Source organism: Eleutherodactylus coqui, chromosome 9, assembly GCF_035609145.1.
Source record: "Eleutherodactylus coqui strain aEleCoq1 chromosome 9, aEleCoq1.hap1, whole genome shotgun sequence".
Lineage (NCBI taxonomy): Eukaryota > Metazoa > Chordata > Amphibia > Anura > Eleutherodactylidae > Eleutherodactylus > Eleutherodactylus coqui.
This window is the reverse complement of record NC_089845.1, coordinates 66,282,106-66,294,822: the sequence shown is the minus strand read 5'-3', so window position 1 is coordinate 66,294,822 and position 12,717 is coordinate 66,282,106.

Below are 12,717 nucleotides of genomic sequence, written 5' to 3'. Positions count from 1 at the left end.
ACAACTTAGGATCTGATGCCATTAGTCAGTATGGTTATAGCGGCCCCAGTTTATTGATTTTCCTCATACATATAAACTTTTTATAGTCTAACTTACCAAGTGAAATGACTGTTCCCTTTTTCATTACATAAAAGCTTCAAGCTCAGATGCATCGCAATTCAGAAAAAGCATTTAATTGAGATGATTAATGCAATGTAATGATGGTGGAGAAGTCTATTAAGAATTAGAAGAGCAAAAAGTTACTGTTAGTTCACAAAGCAGACCCCAGTATATTACTGTTCATAATGTGTTTAAAAGCATGGTAATTAAGATATAATGACAGTCATTCAATTATTGGACACTTCGAAAATGACTGCATTGAAGGCATAATACCGTTCCATTATATGGTCTATGAACAGAGGGTTGGAATTGTCTCAGTCTCAAAGGAATGCTAAAGTTAGAAATGAACGATGAAAGTAAACAAGAGTCAGGCCCAATGTCCACGGGCGGATCTGATTTACAGAATTTGCGTGGTTCACTCGCGTGGAAGATCCGCAAATCAAGCCCCCTATAGGGAAGCATGGCGTCCGCAAATGAATTTTAAGCATGTGGATTTGTTTTGCGCTCCTTCTGGTCCGGAAAACAAATCGCAGCATGCTCCAATTCACTGTGGTTCTCGCACGGATGTCTTCAATTGAATTGCGGACGTGCCGCAGATTCCACGGAAAAGCATGTGTGCCGGCGCTTCTGCACACATCCGTAGGGAAGAACATAGAAGACCCAGTTAGGTACATAGTGTCCTCGGCTGCGGGCTCCTGCATGCGGAATCCGATCCGCCCATGAGGCCTTAAACTTTCCCATTAAGTTTACAGGATTTTCTCTATGTCTCTGAAACACATTTCCTGCTTATATGTTTCAGTTTCTGCTGGGGAATGGCTGAGGGAGAGGGACTTAGCCAAAGAGGTGTGGCTTTAAATTCTAATGGAAACAAGCTAGAGGGGGAAGCACCTGCTGCAGCCAGTGAGGAGGAAGAGCAACATGGCTGATCTTTTAGGGAGACAGATTTTTTAAATATATATTTTTCAGTTTGAACTGCATTAGATAAAATAGGATCAAGGGAAAGGAGTGAAATAGGAGCCGGCATCCAATACGATACCCAGGACATAGGAAATGAAGATTTATTCAATGTCAACATTAATGAGTCTAGGAGATATAATGGTTCTTAAATCCAGACTGACTTGTGACATCACAACAGATTCTTAAATACTAGGTAGGCAGTCTTATTAGAAGCTAATACTTATTGGTTCATCTTATCTCTTATACTAGTTACATGTACAGAAAGTAGTGGTAGGCAGAGCTAAGGGTGGCAGCAGGGGGATCATTGCTGCATCCCAACATCCAGTTTACACTCCACTCTTCAGCTTTCTATACGTATAGAGGGGAGAGGTACAGAATCAGCACCTGGGCAAGCTCCAGGTACAACAGCGCCCCGTTTCCTTGATGACCACTTACGTCACACAGCAAAAGTTTACATTCTTGAGAAAGGAGATTGCATGCACATGTTTATAGTTAGGGAACTTAAAGAAAAGGGGAAATTAGTATACAGTAGCTATATTTCATTTGTTAGATACCTATAATTACTAGAGATGAGCGAGCATGCTCTTCCGAGCTTGCTACTTGTTCGAGTATTAGGGTACTCGAGATGCTCGCTACTCAAGACAAACACCACGCAGTGCTCGAGTCAATTGCATTTCCCTTCTCGCATGTTTAGCGCCATTTTCTAGCCAATAAACATGCGGCATTACCACTTCCTGCTGTGACGAGCCAGCCCTCTGCCCACCAACAGCAGTGAGTGACTGGGCTGATGAGGTGACCGCCGAGTACTTAAACTGGTCCCATCGATGGCTCGCCTCAGACGCATGCTGGCAGTGGCTAAGGAAAGTGCTGATGCTTACACAGGGATAGTGTTAGTGTAGGAAAAGTTTTAGAGTAGGATCCTGTCTTCAAGAACCCCAACGATCCTTCTTAGGACTACTCCTCATCGTGTGCATTACTGTTGTGGCTGGCTGGGAGCAGTAGTGCACCAGTTTTTTTTAAAACATCTATCCCTCTGCAGAGCATTACAGCTATAGCATTCTCACTCTCATCGCTAAATAGTATGCAAATATTTCCTGACCCACTGCAGAACAGCATTTCACAGATACCATTCTATGTGTTAGGTGAAGTTGCCGCAGTTATCAGCACAATCCACTAGTTGTATTTCTTTCTGTCCCTATGCAGACCGTCGCACAATAGCCTTTCCTTGGGTGTAGTGAAGTTGCCGCAGTTATTAGCACCGTCCACTGGCTGTATAGTTTTCTGCCCATGGGCAGAACGTCGCACAATACCCTTTCCTTGGGTGCGGTGAAGTTGCCGCAGTTATTAGCACTGTTCACTGGCTGTATAGCTTTCTGCCCCTGGGCAGTAGTGCACCCTTTTTTAAAAGCATCTAGCCCTGTGCAGAGCCTTTCAGTTATACAGTTCTCAGTCTGCAGTGCATTAGACAGAGGTCTCACCGCGAAACAGTACTCTAATATTTCCTAGGCCACTGCAAAGCATTTCAGTTATATCGTTCTCAGTCTGCAGTGCATTAAACAGAAGTCTCACCATGAAACAGTACTCTAATATTTTCTAGGCCACTGCAAAGTATTTCAGCTCTACCACTGTGCAGAGTGTCTCACAATACCCTTTCCTTGGGGGGGGGGGGGTTGAGATAGCCGCAGTTACCAGCACTATCCACTGGCTTTAAAGTCTTCTCCCACTTCATACAGCCTCTCTTATCTACAAGTCTCTGTAAGCGGTAAATTACCCCTAGGTATCAGTGCAAGAAGCGGTTTAATTATTTGAAGTCACAGCATAGAGCCTCCGCTATCTACAAGTCTCTTTGTGCAGTGAATTAGCCATAGTTGTCAGTGCTGTACAGTGGGGTAATTTATTTGGGCCCTGCTCTATCCTTAATCCGCCATGATGAGGAGTAAGGGTAAGGGTAGCGGACGTGGACGCCTTCGCGGACACGGACATCCAAGTGAGGGTGTAGGCGCAGGCCGAGTTCCTGGGCAGGGTGAATTACAGCCAGCTGCTGTGGGATTAGGAGAGGGCCACTTTTCTGGGCTCTCCAGCTTCATATCACAATTTTGAGGGTCCACATGGTAGACCTTTATTACAAACAGAGCAATGCAAGCAGGTCCTCTAGTGGATGGCAGAAAATGCGTCCAGCAATGTATCGACCACCCAGTCTTCTACACAACCCACTACTCCCGGCCAGGGACTGCAACTCTGAATCCTGTGGCTGCTCCTCCTTCCTCCCAGCCTCCTCACTCCATGAAAATGACATATTCTGAGCAGGCAGACTCCCAGGAACTGTTCTCCGGTCCCTGCCCTGAGTTGGAAAAAATGGTTCCTTTCTCACCTGAAGAGTTTGTTGTGACCGATGCCCAACCTTTGGAAAGTTCCCGGAGTCTGGGTGATGAGGCTGGGGACTTCCATCAACGGTCTCAAGAGCTTTTTGTGGATGAGGATGATGAGACACAGTTGTCTGTCAGTGAGGTAGTAGTAAGGGCAGTAAGTCTGAGGGAGGAGCGCACAGAGGATTCGGAGGAAGAACTGCTGTATGATGAGGTGACTGACCCCACTGGATTGCTAAGCCTACTGAGGACAGGGCTTTAGAGGGGGAGGCAAGTGCAGCAGCAGGACAGGTTGGAAGAGGCAGTGGAGTGGCCAGGGGTAGAGGCAGGGCCAGAGCGAAGAATCCCCCAACTGTTTCCCAAAGCACCCCCTCGCGGCAAGCCTCCGTACAGAGGGCTAGGTGTTCAAACAATGTTTTTTAGTGAGAGCACGGACGACCGTCGAACTGTGGTGTGCAACCTGTGTCGCATCAAGATCAGCCGGGGAGCCACCTCTACCAGCCTCACCACCACCAGCATGCGCAGGCTTATGATGGCCAAGCACCCCACAAGGTGGGACAAAGGCCATTCACCACCTCCGGGTCACACCACTGCCTCTTCCCCTGTGCACAACCTGCCACACAGTTCCAATCCCCCTCCCAGGACACAGGCATGAGCGCCTCCCGGCCTGCACCCACACCCTCACCTCCACGGTCCTCCACTCCATCCAGGAATGTCGCTCAGTGCAGCATTCAGCTGTCGCTAACACAAGCGTTGGAGTGAAAGTGGAAATACGCCGCCACCCACCCGGATGCACAAGCTTTAAACGTGCACATTGCCAAATTAATGAGCCTGGAGATGCTGTCATACAGGCTTGTGGAAATGGAGGCTTTCAAAAATGTGATGGCGGCGGTGGTCCCGCACTACTCGGTCCCCAGTCGCCACTATTTTTCCCAGTGTGCCGTCTTCGCCCTACACCAGCACATCTCCCGCAACATAAACCGTGCCCTCACCAACGTGGTTACTGGGAAGGTCCACTTAACGACGGACTGCTCACGTCCTACCCACACCCAGAATAGCGGGTCCTACTTTGGTGCTGGTATCTGCTGCATTTTATGCCACCTCTTCCAAACACCCCCCCTCCGTCACCTCTACCTCTCAATTAAGAAGTGTGAGCTCGTCGCCAGCAGCCAGTAGTGCGTGGCGTGGCAGCACAGCGTGCTGAAGCTAATCAGCTTAGGTGACAAGAGGCACACGGCCCCTGAGCTGTTACAGGGTCTGACAAAGACCGACCTCTGACTTTCACCGCTGAGCCTCCAACCGGGCATGGTCATGTGTGTGACAACGGATGTAACCTGGTGGCAGCTCTGCAGCTTCGCAGACTCACACACGAGCCATGCCTGGCCCACGTCTTCAATCTGGCGGTTCAGCGGTTTCTGAAAAACTACCCCCACTTGTCTGACCTGCTCTGCAAGGTGCGCTACGTCTGCGCACATTTCTGCAAGTTCACCATGGATGCTGTCACCCTGAGGATCCTGCAACGTCGGTTTCTGCTGCCAGAGCACTGACTGCTGTGCGACATGCCCACACGCTGGAATTCTATGCTGCACCTGTTGGCCAGGCTGTACGAGCAGCGTAAAGCAATAGTGGAATACCAGCTGGAACATGGGTGGCGGAGTGGTAGTCAGCATGGATGGCAGACATCTGCCAGGTCCTCTGAAGCTTTATGGAGTCTACCCAAATGGTGAGCGGCAATGCGGCCATCATTAGCGTTACCATCCCACTGCTTTGCCTGCTGAGACGTTCGCTGCTAGGCATAAAGGCCGACGCTTTGCGGTTAGAACAGGTGACGAGGGATGACAGTATGTCGCTTAATAGCCAGACCACCCTGATGTCTATATCTCAGTGCGTTTTGGAGGAGGAGGGGGAGGGGAAGGAGGAGGAAGAGGGGGAAGAGACTGCTGGCCACACTGCAGGGGGTACCCATGCTGCTTGCCTCTCATCTGTTCAGCTTGTATGGGCTGAAGAGGAGGAGGATCCTGAAAGTCATCTTCCTAGTGAGGACAGCGATGTGTTGCGTACTGGGACCCTGGCACACTTGGCTGACTTTATGTTAGGCTGCCTTTCCCGTGACTCTCGCGTTAGACGCATTCTGGCCAACACGGATTACTGGGTGTACACCCTTCCAGACCCACTGTATAAGGAGAACCTTTTCACTCTCATTCCCGAAGAGGAAAGGGGTACGAGAGTGATGCAATACCACAGGGCCCTGGTGGAAAAAGTGATGCTAAAGTTCCCATCTGACAGCGCTAATGGCAGAAGACGCAGCTCAGAGGGCCAAGTAGCAGGGGAGGTGTGCGGATCAGGCAGCATGTCCAGCACAGGCAGGGGAACACTCTCCAAGGCCTTTGCCAGTTTTATGGCTGCCCAGCAAGACTGTGTCACCACTTCCCAGTCAAGGCTGAGTCAGAGGGAGCAATGTAAAAAGATGGTGAGGGAGTACATAGCTGATCGTACCACCATCCTCCGTGACGCCTCTGCTCCATACAACTATTCGGTGTCAAAACTGGACACATGGCACAAACTTGTGCTGTACGCCCTGGAGGTGCTGGCCTGCCCTGCCGCTAGCATTTTGTCAGAGGGGGTGTATAGTGCAGCTTGGGGGATCATCACGGATAAGTGTACCCACCTGTCAACTGCCAGCGTTGACATGCTTACACTCATAAAGATAAACAAAGGCTGGATTTCCCCTGACTTCTCTTCTCCATCGGTGGAAAGCAGCGGAACCTAAAGATTCTTTTATCTGCAACTGGAGAAATATGCACCCTCTCTCTAACCACAAAAAAAGGGGAGAAGTAGTTTGGTCTATCCCTTTTGTATCTTACTTCTCCTACTAAAACAGGATGTCATCACGCTGTACTGCTAATTTTTCTGCGGCCCAAAAGGCTCTGTTAAAACCAATGTTTTGGGAGGGCTGCCTCCAGGCTTTGTTACAAAAAAAGCTAGAACGAGTTGTATGTATACAAAATGTTTATGGCTTTCACCTGCCCTCGGGGTTAAGCAATTTTTCAGGGGTACACTTGTACTCTTGGTACACCAATTTTTTAGGCCTTCGCCTATACTCTTAGCCAACAAATTTTTCCTGCCTTCGCCTATCCTCTTGGCAAACCAATTTTTTCAGGTGTTCACCTATACTCTTGCTACAGAAATGTTTCCGGGGTCCGGCCCATACTCTTGCTACTGAAAGGTTTGAGGGGTCCGCCTATACTCTTGTAACAGAAAAGTTTCAGGGGTTCGCCCATAGTTTTGCTACAGAAATGTTTCAAGGGTTTGCCTACACTCTTGCAACAGAAAAGTTTCTGGGGTCCGCCTATACACTTGCTACTAAAAGGTTTGAGGGGTTCGCCTATACACTTGCTACTAAAAGGTTGGAGGGGTCTGCCTATACACTTGCTACTGAAAGGTTTGAGGGGTTCGCCTATACACTTGCTACTAAAAGGTTTGAGGGGTTCGCCTATACTCTTGCAACAGAAAAGTTTCAGGGGTTCACCTATACTCTTCCTACAGAAATGTTTCAGGGGTCTGCCTATACTGTGGGTGCACAAAGGTTTCCCATAGTGGTGTTCAGCAGTCTGGCACAAAAATACTGAATGACTTGGGCAGAAGTGTGGGCCGAGGTCCTGGGCAGGGTGAAACTGTGCCATGTGTGGGCACTCTGATTTCTTCATGTGTAATACTGTCTTTGAGTTTCATGGGCCCGCCTATGCTGTGGGTGCACAAAGACTTCCCATTGCGGTGTTTTACCTATCTGGCACAAATACACTGACTGACTGGGGCAGAAGTGTGGGCCGAGGTCCTGGGTGGGGTGAAACTCTGCCATGTTTGGGCACTCTTTTTTTCTTCCTGCTTAATACTGTTCCTGGGTTCCAGGGGCCTGCCTATACTGTGGGTGCACAAAGATTTCCCATTGCGGTGTTTTAGCTATCTGGCACAAATACACTGAATGGCTTGGGTTGGGCGCAGAAGGCTTCCCCCATTGCGGTGTTCTGCTATCTGACAACTACACTGAATGAAGAGGGTGGGGACACGGATTTCCCATAGCTATGTAACTCACGGCACCTTGGGTCACACAAGCTGGAGGCTGAGACCAAGCCTGACCCTGGGCCCGCTGACGTGTTTCCCACACAGAGTATTGCAGGTCCGACCTCGGCCATGGTTTCTGGGGCTTATTATGCCACTTCTTCCTCCTGCTTGGGGTCTGGGGATCAGCGCTGGGCGACATGTATTATCTCTCATGCTACAAATTATGACAGTTATCCGAGATACAGGATTTGAGCGTTCACAGGAAGCGAAACGGATTTTAGAGACTTTCACAGGGTCACTGTACACCTGTGGTGGCTACTTTTGCAACACCTCCAGCTTCAAACCAATCTTTGGTGTTAGTATGTGTTGCTGCATTGTGGAGATGTGTAAAAGTGCTGGCACCTGAGTCCCCTTTATGCCCACGTTTGCGGCTCCTGACAATTTTGTGACAGAGGTGGCACGGGATTGGAATGAGGATCGTATGTCAATTTATCATCAATTCTCAACAGCATTGTGGGCTATCGCCCACACTTTCAAGGAGGGTTACTGCCTGGCCCTGCCAACCCTCTGCAGTGTGTGTCTCCGGTCCCTCCTCATCGCAGACGCACTTATAAATCGACATGAGGGTGGTGTAGCTATGAAGCGAGCGTGTAGCATAAGGGCAGCTGAACGCTGCACAGGAAAGATTTTGTGTGCGCGGTGGACGCAGGCTCGTGCGGGGGATTGGACAGCAATGCCAGCATGTAACCCAGGAGAAGAGGCAGTGGTGGCACCCGCAGGCGGTGATTGTCCTTGGTTGCAGCTAGTGTGGTGCTTAGCTAAGATGTGCCATTGCGTGTGCCTTGGTAATGAGGGTCTATCCCAAGTAAATAGTTAGGGGGATGACCGCCAGGCTCTTGCCCCCATTTTGGCTTAATAGTGGGACCTGGAAGCCTCAGATGCAGCCATGTATGCTGCCCCTGCCATTCCCTCTCCGTTTCTGTGGTGTTACCATGACTATCTGATGTTTTCAGGTGTTTCACAAATCATCCCCTATGCGGAGCATTGGTCCCATACAAAAATGCTCGAGTTCCCCATTGACTTCAATGGGGTTCGTTACTTGAAACGAGATCTCAAGCATTACAAAAAGTTTGACTCGAGTACCGAGCACCCGAGCATTTTGGTGCTCGCTCATCTCTAATAATTACGTTTATACTTATGTGTAACAGAACAATATATATATATTTAATATGCTTCAGCCTTTGGGCTGGTAACAGGGAAACAATAGCTTATAAGTCCGTGTACCACAGAGATTAAGAAAGGAAGTGCAGGTATATTTTTATTGTTTTCCACGACTTTTCTATGTTTAGAGTTCCTTCAATGTATCCAAAATAAGCCTAAGTAACACCAAGATTTCTTATAATTGTCATACAATTACCCCAGAAAGCTAGATGTTACCTGTACTAGACTATTTATAACTTCCATCGTTATAACACAGTGAAGTCAAAAATTAGAAAAAGGCCATCTAATTCAATTTATTATCCTGCAGTCTTGTTCCAGATTCAATGGCGCTCCTGTGTCTGCATCTGTGAAATAGGCTCTTATTCTCAGCTAGAGTTAGCGCAGGGTCTGTTGGAGTCTGCTGCCTGCACAGGAATGTTTTACTTCATCCGATTTACAGCTTTCTGTTAAAGAACCTGTTTGACCCTTTTCTTTTGGATAAAGAAGGAGAGGGCTCCCCCCTGTTCCCTGCTACTCCCCCCCCCCCACTCCCCTCTGCAACCCCCCGCCCCACAGCGCACCCGAGTACTTTTCACCCGAGTAGTGAAGTACTCGAAAATCGCGGTGCTCGATTGCGAAATCGCCCTTACCGAGTACGTTCGCTCATCTCTAGCTGCACTACAATTACCAGCACAACTAAACTCTAGATGTTTCATTATTTTGAAACGGCAAAACTAATCAATGGGCATGGCACGTTTAGCACTGTAGTGAGTCGAGTGTTGTGCAGTCCTTTTCAATCAGTCAAAAGCTGCCCAAATATGCTTGCTTTATATAATTGCTACAAAAATTTGACAAACACACAATTTAAAGGTGTAGTTCGACAATTCTTTTATATAGTTTTGAGTCCCCCCTTCCTAAAACTCTTTTAACCCCTTGAGTGGCAGGTTTCCTACCACCCTGCCGTGCCCACCAGGGCAGGTTTTTTAAAATGGTCTAATCATTGAATTTCAACCAGTTTTGCAGTTGCGTCTCAAGAGCCATAACTTTTTCATTTTTCCATTGACATGGCCATATGAGGGCTTGTTTTTTGCGGGACAAGTTGTGATTTTTTAAACAGGGGGGAGGAAAAAAAGAAATGGGGAAAAAAGAAAAAAGGGGCCATGTCATTAAGGGGTTAAATAATGCATTAACTTCCTTCTCTGGGTCATTACGACGCATGGATACCACATGTGTGATTGTATTTTTGATTTTTTACAAAGTAAAGGGAGACAAGTGTTTTTTTTATTTTTTTAATAATTTTTTTACTTTTTTTTTTTTTTTTTAATTTTTTTTTTTTTTGTCCCTTTAGGGGACTTCCACAGGGACCCATCAGGACCCCTGATCACATTCCGGGGGTCCGATGGTGACAGCCCTTTACATGCTGCAGTGACAACCCTTTACATGCTGCAGTCACATAGACTGCAGCATGTAAAGGGTTAACACAGCAGAGATCGGAGGTTTTCTCTGATCTCTGCTGTAAGAGCTAGTACCTAGCTGTCCTCTGACAGCTAACAACCAGCTCTCCCTGCCACAGAGACCATCGGCTTGCTTCTGACAAGCCGATGGTCTCTATGGCAACCTGTAAACAAAGCAGGAGGTTGCCGACATGTCGGCAATATCTTCTGCTGGTTTTTCAAAGCCCTTGCACTGCTCTGTGTGGGTCTGTGCAGGCAGAGCACACTGTCACAGCTTGTGGCATTGTGCTCTGCAGCTCCCATAGTGATACATAGCCCGGAAATCTTCCGGGGTATATCACTATGGGCAGTGGAGCTCGTCCCCGGAAAATTTCCGGGCGTGCCACTCAAGGGGTTAAAGTGCCACAGCATCTGACAGATGATGTCACTGGGTCTTCTAATGTAGAAGCCCCTGACAAGTTTACAGGATGTCACTGATGACCTCCCTGTCAGCACTCCTATTGACTGCAGTAGTCACATAGGTAAACAGCCACATTATCACTGCGGCTGAAGTAAACAGAAGACAGGCGAAGGAGCTGCAGCAGGGGAGAAGCACAGCAATAGAGAAGTGAGCATTTATAGTAACATAGTATGTAAGGCCGAAAAAAGATACATGTCCATCCAGTTCAGCCTATCACACCCTGTGTTGATCCAGGGGAAGGCAACAAAAAACCCCAATGAAGTAGAAACCAATTTTCACCATTTAACCCTTTCCAATCCACTGTCTGACCTCTGAAGGCATTGTGATTTAAGGCTGCACAGCTTTGATGTTGGAAGACGTCCGTTGGGGTTCTCTTACTGTATATTGCCAGCCTCTCTGCTGTCGGAGCCTATCCAACGTGTCACCTCATGCAGTACTGGCTTTAGCCAGCATATAGCGCCATTGTATAACAGCAGAAAAAGAGTAATCCCCCTGGGAAAACCAGGCTACAAATTGGATTAGAAAGGGTTAAGGAAAAAAATTCCATCCTGATTCCAATTTGGCAATCAGAATATTTCCCGGATCAACAACCCTTTTGAAGTTATTAATGATTATAAAATAATATTGTAAAGCTCAATAAAGGCGTCTTTTGCCATCACCACATCCTCAGGCAGAGAGTTCCATAATCTCACTGCTCTTACAGCAAAGAGCCTCCTTCTGTGTTAGTGTAGAAACTTTCTTTCCTCTAGACGTAGAGGATTTCCCCTTGTTACTGTCACAGTCCTGGCATAAAAATATGTTGGGAGAGATTTCCGTATTGTCACCTGATATATCCATACATAGTTATTAGGTCGCCCCTCAGACGTCTTTTTTTCTAGACTAAATAATCCCAATTTTGATAACCTCTCTGGGTATTGTAATCCACCTATTACATTTATTACTGCTCAAGCTCTGATATGTCTGTCTTGAGTATCGGTGCCCAAAACTGTACACAATATTCCACGTGTAGTCTGACATGTGACTTGTAAGGAGGAAGAACGATGTCCTCGTCATGTGTCCCTAGACCTCTTTTGTTGTACCCCATGATCCTATTTGCCTTGGTAGCAGCTGTCTGACACTGGTTGCTCCAATTAAGCTTAGTTAACTTAAAGGGGTTGTCCCGCGCCGAAACGTTTTGTTTGTTTTTTTTAACCCCCCCCCCCCCCGTTCGGCGCGAGACAACCCCGATGCAGGGGTTAAAAAAACAAACCGGAGAGTGCTTACCTGAATCCCGGCGGTCCGGCGTCTTCATACTCACCTGCTGAAGATGGCCGCCGGGGTCTGCTCCCTCCGTGGACGGCAGCTCTTCTGTGCGGTCCATTGCCGATTCCAGCCTCCTGATTGGCTGGAATCGGCACGTGACGGGGCGGAGCTACACGGAGCCGGCATTCTGCACGAGCGGCCCCATTGAAGACAGCAGAAGACCCGGACTGCGCAAGCGCGGCTAATTTGGCCATCGGAGGCCGAAAATTAGTCGGCACCATGGAGACGAGGACACCAGCAACGGAGCAGGTAAGTAAAAAACTTTTGATAACTTCTGTATGGCTCATAATTAATGCACAATGTACATTACAAAGTGCATTAATATGGCCATACAGAAGTGTATAGACCCACTTGCTGCCGCGGGACAACCCCTTTAAATCCCCAAGTCCTTTTCCATGTCAGTGTTACCCAGTGTTTTTTTTATTTAGCGTATAATGGTGACATGTATTTCTGTGCCCATGTGCATAACCTTGCATTTATCAGTGTTAAACCCCATTTGCCACTTTTCTGCCCCCAACTTATTCAGATCCTCTTGCAAACCTATCCTGTCCTCTCTTGTGTTAATATCTTTACATAGTTTTGTGTCCTCTCCAAATATTGATATTTTACTGCACAACCCTTCTACCAGGTCATTAATATATTAAAAAGAATAGAGCCCAAAACCGACCCCTGTGGTACCCCACTAATAATGGTGACCCAACCAGAGTATGTATCATTTATAACCATCCTATGCTTCCTATCGCTGAGCCAGTTACTTACCCAAATACACGCATACTCGCCCAGACCAAGAATTGTCATTTTCTATTAAAAAAACTTT